The sequence below is a fragment of the Antedon mediterranea genome, chromosome 4, assembly GCF_964355755.1.
Source record: "Antedon mediterranea chromosome 4, ecAntMedi1.1, whole genome shotgun sequence".
Lineage (NCBI taxonomy): Eukaryota > Metazoa > Echinodermata > Crinoidea > Comatulida > Antedonidae > Antedon > Antedon mediterranea.
The window spans coordinates 16,796,136-16,807,888 of NC_092673.1; positions in this window are offsets into that span (position 1 = coordinate 16,796,136).

The following is an 11,753-nucleotide window of genomic DNA, read 5'->3' on the forward strand; positions in this document are numbered from 1 at the left end:
AACTTTCCGATTGGACTGGATTTTCAATTTCTTTTCCATGGAAGGCCCCTGAAAGTTTTATAGATTGTGGGTCAGACATATACTCATACGGTGTTGTGATATGGGAAATGTGGACTTTGCGAGACCCACATGACACGGATAAGGTGGACAGTATGTATCCGCTAGATGAAGGAACGCCCTCTAAGTTAAAAGATATGCTGCATAGTTGCTGGGAGGTGGACAGAATGAAAAGGCCAAGTATTCCAGATATGCTGCAAACCATGGAGGATTTGTCTGTTACAATGGGGATTGAAATCAAAGATTTTATAGAGGTGTGTTTCCTAAATATCCTTTTCAATAAGATTTTAATCCAGTGAGTCTAGAGGTTCCCGGTGAAATTACAACCTCATCAAAAGCATTCAAACCCTTTACTTGGACTCGATATTTTTAGTCAACTGCTGTATGTAACTACAATAACATTTTAATTTTCTATAAAGTGAAATTCATTCCAATCCTCATTTTAAGATTTAAAGAATTAAAACATATACATAATTTAAAGCTATCACAATAAATTAAAAGAAAAATGAATTGAACACAATTAATGTATTAGAAATGCTTGCAGATATTATGTACATTAATACTAATATATTTTATTTTATAGATCCCAGAAGACTCTCCATTAGGTGATAGAGGGAGTGATAGTGATGTAAATGTAACAGGAACTTTAAAAAAGGTTAGTAAATAAAGTTTATGTGATTTGCCTATGAGTTTCATCTCTTTTGCCATTTTTCACATTCAAATATTTTGTTTATTCATGCCTAATTTTGCTCTTATAGACTATTCTCTTTCGTTGGGGTTTTTATTTTGAATAAAATGGGTCACATGATTTAGCTATGCTGTAATGTATGTCCTACTGTATACAACAGAGATCAATTCATACAGAAGCTACTAAGCAGACCATTTTGGTTGTACCAGATGTTGTGACACTCGACTGTAGTTGGCGGTAGGACAAGCCGTCTAGGGTCACATCTGGACGCAATGTCCCCGGAACCACCGGTAGGTGGCGCTGTACACGACTATAGCTGTAACGGGACACTCAATACTTTCTTAGCGGAATATCAGGTAAAAGACCTGTGACGTCACAAAGAACGTCGTCTTCAGCATGTCTTCGGAAGCAACGTCTTCGGAGGCATTGAGATGCTCGGAAATGTCACCCAAACAAAGTTCAAAGTTCAAAATGATCATGTAAGACAATGAATAGGACTTTCGAGTATAGAAAAGATGTCAACACTGTTCTGATTGGTCGGTTAAAATGCTTACGTATAATCATAGTCAATTGCCTATGGTATAATATATGTTTTATTCATTCATATACAAAGTAAAACCCGATTGGATCAACAAACTGGATGGCTCAGTGGGCTTGTATTGAGGCCAGGGGGGTGCATGATCGCTTCTGTACTTGACAGTTTTTAAAATATTTGTTTGAGAGAGGTTATTTAGAGGGTTAGGTTTTATTTATGTTTTCCTTCAAGACAAGTTCATAGTTGATAAAACTAAGCCGTCAGACAGATAGATACACTATTATTAGTATTAGACTAAACAACGATGCCACATACATGACCAATGTGAAGACACTATCCCAACATTCACTTCCAACATCAACATCAGTAGGTGAGATGAATAGGACTATTCATCATTACCCATACAGGGAATGCATCCTCTCACCACCAAAGTCCTTCATCAACAAGTCATCCTCCAAGCACAGGAACATAACACAAAGTATGTGGAACATCAAAACAGTTCAAGAATCGTTAGAAGACACTTCGCGATAATTGCCCCATTATCAACAAAATTTCAATGAAGATTAATGAAGCGTTGACTGCTGATAAGGTATCAAAACCCCAGCGACCTACTCTACTTATTTTAAGCAATATCGAAAAAGTCACACGTCGAGAAACGAAACTAATTATAGTGTAGGCATGTGTATCTCCCAAGATCCTCTTAAAATGATTGCTAATATCTATCGAATTATTGTTTACCATCTCGCCGCACATTGTCAAAATAAAATGTTAACCTGAACGGCGCTTAACTAGGCCAATATCATTTTCATTGCTAGGATAAGTGACACTGCAAATGGAAATAAAAATGTGAAGTCAAGTAACAAACATAATATAAAAGCATTTCTGAAACGAGAACATGAAGTGAACTAAGAAATGTAGACGATAGATTCACTTTTTAACTTACGATACAATAATTAACAGCAGTTTTGTTTCTTGAGAGATAATCAGAAACGTTGTTAATTTTCGTTCCTTTGAGTCTAAACAACTTCCTTCATTATAAGGTGAACGACCGTCATTTCTAATAAAATCGAGGAGGAAGAAGAAATCAAGATGCACATGTTTAAGTTGAATGAGTTCGTCATCAAAACATGCGTGTGTAACGTGTCATCATGCGCATAAACGTCACACGTAATGTAACAGCACAAGAGGCGACATCTGTCATATAAGCTTGTTTCTACGAATGTTATTATAGTTCGGATTTTCTTTTCTTTGCCGCCATCGAGTAACCTACCGTACTTAATTTGCTCGACGTATGCCGCTGCGGCACAACCTCAGAATACACATCAATATCGATACTGTATTATTTGTATCATTGTACCAGAACATTCTATAATACACCGTCACATAAGTATCACATGTGATACCTGTAACATGCCATAAGCCTAACTTAATATTAAACATTCCACATTTTACATATACATGTGAAAGAATCTGCCTATAATTTATAAGGGCAGACACTGATGTGTACAGATAATCGGATTAAAATCAGACAAAAATTCATTCATTGTTTGTATACAATATAAATAAAATAATAACCTGCATACTTTGTATACTGTACTATTCTCTAGTGCAATACAATATTTGACACTGACAGTGTTTGCAAATGGGTTATGTAGTATAATGCCAGATATTACTGAAATGAAAATACTATTATTTTTGCAGTGGTTTAGAAGTTTTTCTATTTGATTGTTTAACTATAAAAGTAATTCACAAGATTATACATACACAAACAAATCTAATTTAGTTTGAAAAATAATGTATTGAAATAAATGTTACAGAATTTATTTTTTGTACTGTAGATGACAACGCAATATGGTGAAATGGATGTAGATCCTACAACTTATGGTAAGTTTTTGAAAATTAAAATGTGATGAAAGGTGTATTTACTGTAGATATTAGATTCTGCTTATTTTAACAGTGTGAGCATGGGTGACATTGAAATTTCAGATTCTGATGATGATTCTGATTTATTCCATGCACTTTCAATGTAGTAAGATTTAATCAAACCAACTTTATGTTAACCATGTTTCTTCTTTTAGCCGACTTGTCTGCCATCTGGCAAGTCACACAGTGTTTAATTGCCTCAGTAACATGTACATCCATTTTAGGTCACGCAATTTAGTTCGAACTATGTCCCAATGGTGTTCGTGAGCAAGTTGAACTAACTGAGCAGTAAGTATTGAAGGTACAACGACACGCTGACCCCTAAATATAATCCCATTGTGAGTAGCTAACTCATCCTAAATTCTGTTTGCGTAGTGGCTAATGTCACAAACCGCATCTTCATCATCCTTATTTATAGCCGAATCGGAAATTTGTATTGGTAATCGCGAAAGGGAGTCTGCAATTAATTTAACTCATTACTTGGGTGTGTTGACATCATCTTTTGAAAACAAGATGGAGCTGATGATGAGCCAAAATAAACTGTACAAAAACGAAAAACACCATCATGTGTTATGAATGCTGTAAGGTCCCAACTATCAGAATCCAACTCGAGCTGGTGGTAAGCAGACTAATTTAGAAAAATGAGTTGCCCCTTGGGTCTCACTTATTAGCTCTTCCACTATAGCTTCATTCGGTTTCCATAAATCGACACATATTCTGATGTTACTGTTTTTTTCCACGCTACTACTATAGGCGACACCCACTCAGAAGAATCAACTTTTTCATTGATGCCTTCAGAAACCACTGTAATTCTTCAGAAACTGCTTGCCGCACCGTAAATGGAAGTTTACGTAGTTTTTGTTAAACAGGTTTTATATCAGGACAAACTTTGACCTTATGTGTAAAACTACCTAGCCTTTCTGAAAACAAACATGGAAACTGTGATTGTACATCATTAAAAGTAGTCTCATAACATGAAAGTGTGCTCCCTTCAATATTGGGTAGTAACAAAGTGCGAGGCAGCGAGGCACGCGAGGCAGGGAAGGCATGCGAGGCAAGTAAGAAATTTATGCGAGGCATCGTTTTACCATCATCAAAAAATGCGAGGCATCATTTTATCATTTCTCAAAATTGCAAGGCAGGAAATCACCGAAATTGAAGTAGCCTAGGCCTAGGCCCGCTAGGCTAGTTTCCTTTTGCACCTGCCTTGTATTTTAACCAACTTTATCCTGAATACCACAGCTTAGAATTAGTAGGCCTACTTTAATGAAGAAAAATCACATAAAAGTAACAATAAATCCATTAAATTGGTGATTTTACAGACGTTGTTTTTCTCGCATTTCGCACACTCAATGTTCAATATTTTGGTTTCTATGGAACGCCAAAAGAGCAAAATTAATTAGAGGGCTAAAAACTCTGTGGAATCCATTTATATTTAACGCATTATTTGGTGAAAATCAAGTACAATTTCAATAGATTTTGTCACTGTCAGTAAGGAAAAATGTTACTGTTCACCGGTGTACTGTTGATAATGTACACGGTTTCGGTAACCTTTTAAAGAATAAAATAGAAAAATTCATCATAATATCCTTAGTAGGATGTCCTAGGTCTAGACTAGGTAGTGATGTTGATTTAGGATCGATTATTATTCTTTGAAAACAGAACAGTATCAGCAGTAACATATTACAGCATTTTTATTGACAAATTAACAAATATATATTTCACCAATAAATGCATGTGAAATTGACGCCTTCCACTGAGTTTTAGTCCTCTATTATCGTTGCTCTTTTGACGCTCCATAGAAACAAAAATATTGAACATTGAATAAGTGAAATTCGCGAACAGTGTGCGAGAAACACGCCTGTAAAATCATTAATTTAAGGATTTATTTGTTACTTTTTATGTGATTCTTTCATTAAAGTACTCATGAGGTATACTTCTAAGGTGTGGTATTCACACGATAAAGTTAGTTATCAAATTTGGAGTAAAAATACAAGCGAAGGAAACTAGCGCCAGGTTTATTAGTACGTACATGGACAACAATAAATAAAAATCGTTCGTAATATACCTAGCTTACTAAAACAGGAATAGTGTATCATTATTAAATATTACACCAATTATTATTATATCAAAATTGATTAAATTATTTTCTACATAGGCCTCTTATCTAGGTTAGGGCTAAGCATATTAGCTAAAGTTTAATTTTAGGCCTAGTATTACAATTGTCGGACGTAAGTCTTTTTTCACACGCGCTCCAGAATTCTGTCGCAATTTTTTTCTTTGCGGCATGTTATTGGATCGCCATATCAGTTACCTTTTATTCACCGCCAGTTATTGAACTTGTCCTGGCAATCGCTGTTCACCTTATTTGCGAGAGAGGTACACGTGTTGTTCCTAGAGAATGGAATTTCAAAAATGTCTTTGGCACGCCGCTCAGAGAGAAGTCTGTGCGTTGCTGCTAAAACCACGTGCTATAGGAGGGGAATGCACCACAATCCTCTGAGCTGAGGGCTGAATCATTCCGCTACCTGCTAAATAGTACAGAGGGATTTTCCATCTCTCGGGTCTACCGGATCTAGGCGCAGGGGTGTGACAAAATATTATTTTCACTCTGCTATGTTCGAGAGACATGTGAGTGAACACGCTCGAAATGCCAACAAACATTGCAGTCATTTGATGAGTGTGTCGCTATAACAATTATTGTTTATCGAAAGTTGAAGACTGTCGTTCAGATTTTTGAACCGTAGTTTGGGCACTTTTGTAAAAGTAAAATTTGACACGATATGACTTGAATGAAAAAACAATCGTTACATAAAAATAAACAACATGATGAGTGTATACACGAATCTATTTAGATACGCTTGTATCGATTGATTATTAGGCCTATAATATAGCATAATAGCACGTTAAGATATGCCTCGCACCTTTTTGAAATTGTAAACTATATGCCTCGCATGCCTCGCACTTTTGGAAATGATAAAATAATGCCTCGCACAAATATTTGGCATGCCTCGCTTGCCTCGCTGCCTCGCACTTTGTCAACACTCTTCAATATTGATACCAAGGGCCTGTTAAAATATTGCCTTTTTCAACCACATAAAGTGTAGCACATTCTGTATTGAATTTAACCTTAGCATTAAAACAGCCTACCCGTATTTATCTTATGTGTTGTGTAACTTTTAATTTGAGTTGCGCATTTGCCTAATTTGTTTCTAGCAAAATGTTTATCAAATAATTTAAGAGACAGTAAGGATGTGATGCTGTATCAAATATAAGTTGCATATCAATAGTGTTTATTTTGACAGACACCATAACAGACTTCTTCCTTGAGGTAGCCATTGTACACAAAACATCATTTTCTGAATCACTTTATTGCAGTTTGTACTTGCAAACTCTAGTTTTTTAACTGATGAATTTCGTCCATGGTATACACTAGCAAAATGCCCTCTCAGACCATAATGCTTAGCCTCACAGTCTGTAGAGTTTGCTAAATGTTTAGTACCATAGATCCACACCTGTAACATCTCTTAGTGTTGGTATAACTATCATCAGGCCTTTCCGGGTATTTTTTAAATTTTGGCTTAGAGTTTAACCCCTGAGCAAGTGTTATCTGGGTTCGTTAATGATACTCGTCGCCAATTATGGTAGAGAGCAATAAAATAATACTAGAATAAACCGGTGGTTATTATTATTAGATTTTAATAACAGTCTTCTATTCCATCTCCTTTCCTACTACAGTACTCTACCAATGCGGTCTCCGCTACTGCCCTTATCGACAGACTATCGGATGCCACAGATGGTACCGTTTTGGTACTACCAGTCACGTATATCCTAATGAAATTTTGTGGAAGGAAATTGGCTAATGGAAAATCAAACGTGTTGGGGTAGGGCATAATCGTATCGGCCGCCAAACCTTTCTATTTGATCTAGGAAAGCTATGTGTTCTGTTGTTTGATAACCTGGCCAGGACAGATTCCTTTACGTTTTAATTTGTATAAATCTGCCTGTATACACTTGTGACCAATTATTACTCATTTAAGCATTTACTTGAACTTACTAAAATTGCAAACTGGTTTAATCTAATAAGCTTTCGTTAAATATTAAAAAAAAAACAAATTTATTATTTTTCGTTCAGTAAATAAACTAATCCCCCCCAACATTCCTAAATTATATTACGGCATCAGAGAAATTGAAAGAACAAAAGCAACAACATTTCTTGGCATTTTTATTGACGAATACTTATCTTTTAGTTCTCATATCTATATATAAATTTACGTAAGGGCAAAATTCGGTAAATCGCGCGTTATTTCTAGAATGTTTACTCGATGGTATATAAAGTTGGTTCGTACTTTCGGTACTGATTTTAACCACCTGATGTAACCCTGTTTACTAATAAAATTGAGTTCGATAAATAGTTATTGACGGTTAAAACGAATTTAGGTTCAACGATTTGCCCCAAATAGGGGTGTTTTTTGATCGTGGTATACACTGTCTAATGGATGTCCGTCTTGAAAAATACCCGCAGACAATAATACGAGGATGCTTCGCATTTTCCTATCTCCTCCTACGATAATTGTTTTTAATGGCTGAAAACCGGTTGAACAGCTCGAGTATAGCATCATAATGTTGAAGACAGGCCAATTTTCTTTAAAAAATACTATTTTGATAGATTTAATATACGTTTATACAAATGTATTGATTTGCGATGAATGGAACATTCCAATCTCTGTTCCACAAGTGTCTATTCCCTCAGGCGTCGTAAAGGCAAGTACAGGTACTGTATACTCATAACAGAAATTCGATCGATTTTTTTTTTCAATCTGTGCTGCAGAGGTTGGATATAAATTTTTTTTAAACGGATAATGAGCTAGCGTTTTCACTCGCCGTATATTATGTACACATCTTTATTATTGCAGTTAAACCACCCATATCATCACCCTTCCCTCACTGGCATGAGTAGCGTTGTAAAACCAGTAGAGGATAGGCCTACGGTACATCACATGCCCTAAACGCAGAACAACTTTGGTGGGTAGGGGGTGGGTAGGGTAGGAACCAAACTTAGAATTTGCTCTAAGAAACAATGTAAAACCATTAGGCCTACTAATTAAGTTGAGTTAGATAATTTAATATTTATTGATGATTAAATCGAATTTATGATTTTCCCCGAATAGAGGTGGTTTTCACAAATTGTTTTACATCATATAAACATATATACGTCGTAGTGATGTATCGTTACATGTACTGTACTAATTCAATCGACTATGACGGTGATAGTTTCAACAAAGTATTAAATCGCAATGTTTTACTGTGTTTAGTGGTATAGTATTTGTAAAACATGAAAACAATAAATATTTCGTTAATAAATGGGTAAAGAATATATTTAAAAATTGTTCCTCTTTGCACCCATCCTCTTCCCATCCCTCAACCCAAATGTTACATACAAAACACAATTTAAGTTTGTTTAAATTTGACTTAAACAATTGGTCTCATTTTGTGACAAGTTTCTCTTTCGGAAGTAATTCCCAGGGTACTAATTTTACAGTACATAAATCAGTGTCTATTTATTCGTTCCTGTAAACGACATGTATTATTGTCCTGCGGTACGTACATTTGAAATCGCCAGTTTTTTTAACGCTGAAATTATTATGTATTCGAGAACCATCTGTGGGCACGACCTAGATGGTACGCGAGCGAAGCGAGTGTACCATCTAGTTAATACAATTTCATTAAAACTATCAAGAGTGGTCGGTGTCCTCAATAAACTTAAACATGCCTTGCCTTCTTCCGTATTACTATTAATTTATAAATCACTTTTTTTTCCACATTTAATTTATGGTATAACCGTTTGGGGTTTTTACTAATTTAAACCGTATTTATATTTTGTAAAAAAGAGCTTTAAGATCAGTTTATAATGTACATTACCTCCACCATTCTGCTCCTCTTTTTGTCTTATCTAATACACTTAATATTTACGACTTACTTACAAAAAATGTTGCTTTATTTATGTTTAAATTCAAACATAATCAACTGCCCAGAATTGTTGATACTTATTATTTTCAAACTTTTAGTTCAGTTCATAATTATAATACCAGAAATAAATTAGATTATGCTTATGATTGTTTTAATACGGAGGTTGGCAAGCATGATATAACTTTTCAAGGACCAAAAATATGGAATTCTTTACCTGAAGAACTCAAAATTATTAATTTTATATCTTCATTTAAGTTCAAATTACATGAATACCTTATTTCTACTATTATTGTTTAAGCTAATATATATCTGTCTTAAGTTAAATTATAACTGCATTTGTTAAGTTAAATCCACTTTTGGTTACCCGCAGGTGCTGATAGTACTTTTGTTCTGTTTTGTTGTTTTGTTTAAAAATTACAAAAAAAAATAAAATAAAGGAAGTGGGTAGTTTTGTTGTACTATAGTTGTTTTTAATGCTGATTATAGAAAGTTGTTATAGTGTTTCACAAATGTACAGTATATTCATAATCTTAAAACAATATGATTAACATTAACAATAGTTACGATAACTAACTTATGCTTATTAATTATCCCAAGAGGTTCCCAATTATGTGTTGGGCCATTGGCACATGGTTGTTTCCTGTTCGGCCACATTTTTTTAAATATATATACTGTATATTTCTATATTGGAAACTTGCTTTTTTTCAGCCATTAGACTTTGATTAACCAATCTTGATTGGTCTATACTTTAGAACCAGGGAACTATTTTAATTAAATTGATAATCATCACCATGAAAAACATTTACTAGTTTTTGCTGCTTTTACAGTTTGAGTTTTTTTCCACAATTTGCGGATATTTGAAGAATATTTTGTAACAAATATTTTACAAAATTGTGTTGATTTCTTAAGGTGTTATTGTTGATTTTTGTGGTTTGCATTATTTATTTGCGGTTTGACACAATTATCTTCCAAAATTTCTATTTTCTTGTTTCATTTTGATGACTTCATCATGTTAATATTTAGAATAAGTGGATCCTGTAATTTCCTCTATGCTACACTGTATACAATGTATCCTGCAAATACTGTATATAGATTACTACTGTATGATGACACAAAATAACACATTCCAGCACTGTGAACATATTTACTTCATGTCATAAGAATGGTATAATCAATTTGCTGCACTCATTTTAACATGCATGCCTGTTGCTTTTGTGCAAATTTGTCCAAAGTGAGTTAGTAACATTTGTTTATATTGATGTTCATTCTTATTTCAGATTTGAACCATAAACCACAGACTCATGTCTCATGGATGTAAGTATTTCTGAACTTTTTTATTAGTATTTGTTTAGGTTTATTATTTTGTGTGTAAATTGGTCATATAAGCACAGATAGAACACAACTTTATATTGTCATTTTGGAATTTACGTAATTGTATATGTTTTATAACAGGCTTCAAAAGTATGTTTATGAAACTGTACATTTATATTCCACTATGACAGTATATAACGGGTTGGAAGATTTAAAAAAATCATCCTTGTCATAATTATTTCACCGAAATGATTTTTTAAATGATTATAATGCCTGCTGTATGTCACCATATCTTTAAATAGTTAGATTTATTTATAACACAAACACATACTCATTTGAATTTTACATATTTTTTTTAGCCTGAAATGGGTACAGAATTTTTGTAATGGTAAGTAAGCCTTTCTATTTTTTACAATTCAGTTTTAAGAATTAAAAATTTAATTTGAATATGTCATTGTCAAGTCAAGCTTTGTTTCTGTTTAAAAATGTATAATATAATTAGAAATAAAAAAATAAGAAATGTGTTCATTATGTGAAGATAAGATGTGAAATCACATATTATAGGCATATAAATGAAAATAAGGCAGTACGAATAAGGAATCTATATTATTATCTATATTATAAGAAAGCGAGTTTGTATGCTTGTTTGTTATAAACGTTGCATACTGCACGCATTCATACACATGGGGTACCTAAATTGTACGGGGAATGTTTATGATTTATATCAATATTTATTTTAGTTTGAATATTATCTGCCATCTTGGATCAAATGTAATGTCCTAAATGCGTATTAGATACTGGTGCTTGGCGTAATTAGGTACCTGTATCAAATGATGGGAATTGTACTGGGAAGGTTTTAAACTACACTAGGGTATAAAGTACTTGCTAGTTATATATAAGCACAAAATATGTGTAAAGGTTGTCAAAATTCTAGAGAATTACACAATTGCACAAAATAAATAATTTCATATGGAGGGACAGACAGACACAGCCACAAATGTCTCATCAAGGTATAATCTTTGAAATCTATAAAAAGTAGAAACAATTTCTCTTTCAGAGCACTGGTGGATCTTCTGTAGCTTTTTAGTTGCAGTCTTTGCAATCTCAATCTGTGTATTACCAACAAGAATTGCCATAGGTATTTGGCTACTTCTTGTTGGAATTATCTGGTTTCTACATGATAAAGTGACCAAGTATCAAACTCACAAGACAAACGTTTCACATTACAAGAAGCTACCTGAAGGTAGGTAATATATGAGAGACAAAAGT